We start from the raw sequence: 2,269 nt of genomic DNA on the forward strand, positions 1-2,269 counted from the left end.
AACTGAGATTACCTTTTCTAGTTATAGACTAACATTTGTAGTAATTCCATATTTATTGAGACTCATTCTCAAAACAGATGGTTTCTACTAAATTCAGATTGAAAATAGTAATCAGTTATCAAAATTTATTTTTCACACAAAATCATGATGGAAAATTATAAATAATAGTAAAAATTTTCCTTGTAAAGTACTACACACCAAAATAGAAGAAAAATCAAGTACAAAAATTTCTTCTTTAAAAGGCCACAGGCATAACTGAGAACACAAGAAATTTTTTAAAATTGTATTATGTCACTGTCTCAAAGAACTCTAAAATAAGAATCTCTCCCCATCACCATAATATATACTCTTATTTTATATACAATACATATTTATATATTTTATATGACATATATATATATATATATATATATATATATACACACACACACATATATTTACCTTCAGAATACTCTTCCAGAAAATAGTAGTAATTGTAGCTATAACCAAAATCAAAATGCTCTTTTTGCATAAAAGATACAATTTATCTTAAATAAACATTTAAAGTGTATTTATATCATATACCTTATTCTTAAACCCTGAACCACCTATCCCTTTTTCTCTATCAATTTTTACATTGGTTTTTATATACTCTATTACTGGAAATTTAAACTCTGTAGTTCTTCTAAGTATACTTCTATAGAGCTTAGATGTGAGAATATCCTAAAATAACTTATTCAATGTTCATATAGAAATATGCGAAGGCTCGCAAGGTTCCCGAGCAGAAACTTGAACAGGATGTTGGTGCCACGGCACCAGAGGAGCACAGCCTGGTCTCCCCAAGCCAATGTGATGACTTCCGAGGAAAAGTGGGTAGAGAAGGGAGCCGGCTTCCTGCTGGAGTGATTCAAGGATTCAGATTTCGCTAGCATCGAGAAACCTTCGGGAGGGGGTTGCTTTCCTGTTGCATCTTTGATATCGTTTCCTAGACTCTGCTCCATGATTTAACTTGAAATTCTGAAATGAAGATGGAAGAGGCAGTGGGAAAAGTTGAAGAACTCATTGAGTCTGAAGTCCCACTGAAAACATCTGAACAAGAGACAGCCAAGGAGGAAGATGGATCTGTAGAACTAGAATCTCAAGTTCAGAAAGATGGTGTAGCAGATTCTGCAGTTCTTTCTTCAATGCCTTGCTTGTTGATGAAACTGAGAAGAGACTCTTCTGAGTCTCAATTAGCATCCACAGAGAGTGACAAGCCAACAACTGGTCGAGTTTATGAGAGTGACTCCTCTAATCATTGCATGCTTTCCCCTTCCCCTAGTGGTCACCTGGCTGATTCAGATACATTGATACATTGTCTTCTGCAGAAGAAAATGAACCCTCCCAGGCAGAAACAGCAGTGGAAGGAGACCCTTCTGGAGTGTCTGGTGCCACAGTTGGGCATAAGTCTAGGCGATCCCGTTCTGAAAGTGAAACATCTACTATGGCTGCCAAGAAAAACCGGCAATCCAGTGATAAACAGAGTGGCGGAGTTGCCAAGGTTAAAGGTCATTGGAGCCAAAAGCATAAGGAGCGGATCAGACTACTGAGGCAGAAATGGGAGGCTGCTGCGAGAAAGAAGTGCAACTTGCTGCAGGACAGTAGTAGCAGTGACAGTGACCTGACTTGTGACTCAAGTACAAGATGATGATGAAGAGGTTTCAGGGAGCAGCAAGACAATCACTGCAGAGATACCAGGTCACTTGGATCCAGGATTCCTAGCAAGTGACAAAACATCTGCTGGCAATGCACCACTTAATGAAGAAATTAATATTGCCTCTTCAGATAGTGAAGTAGAGATTGTGGGTGTTCAGGAACATGCGAGGTGTGTTCATCCTGGAGGGGGTGTGATTCAGAGTGTTTCTTCATGGAAACATGGCTCTGGCACACAGTATGTTATCACCCGGCAAAAACAGTCATGGACTACTGTGACACCCCCAGCAGACTTGGGCTTCACCAGCAGAAGTTGTTGATCTTACCTTGGATGAGGATAGCAGGCATAAATGCCTACTGTAATACAATGTCACTGTGTTTCCTCTGCACTGTTTCCTTCTACTTTCCACTTCCTCCTCTTCTTTGTGACACAGAAGTTCATTGTCATAGCTTCAGCTTCAGAAGCTGTTTGTGACATTTGTAGAATTGAAACTCATGGAAACCTCTCCACACCTTTTTTTTTAATTAAAAGATATCACTTAGGAAAATAACTAATCACAGAGAAAATAATTTCTTCTTTCCCTCTGTAGGAATATGA

At 38.6% G+C, this 2,269-nt stretch overlaps 1 pseudogene; it reads left to right on the forward strand.

Annotated features, from left to right (window-relative positions):
• The first annotated feature begins 937 nt into the window (after window positions 1–937).
• Window positions 938–2,034, forward strand: LOC143385972 (protein ARK2N pseudogene; annotated as a pseudogene).
• Window positions 2,035–2,269: the final 235 nt, after the last annotated feature.

This window comes from Callospermophilus lateralis, assembly GCF_048772815.1.
Source record: "Callospermophilus lateralis isolate mCalLat2 chromosome 11 unlocalized genomic scaffold, mCalLat2.hap1 SUPER_11_unloc_1, whole genome shotgun sequence".
NCBI classification, from domain to species: domain Eukaryota; kingdom Metazoa; phylum Chordata; class Mammalia; order Rodentia; family Sciuridae; genus Callospermophilus; species Callospermophilus lateralis.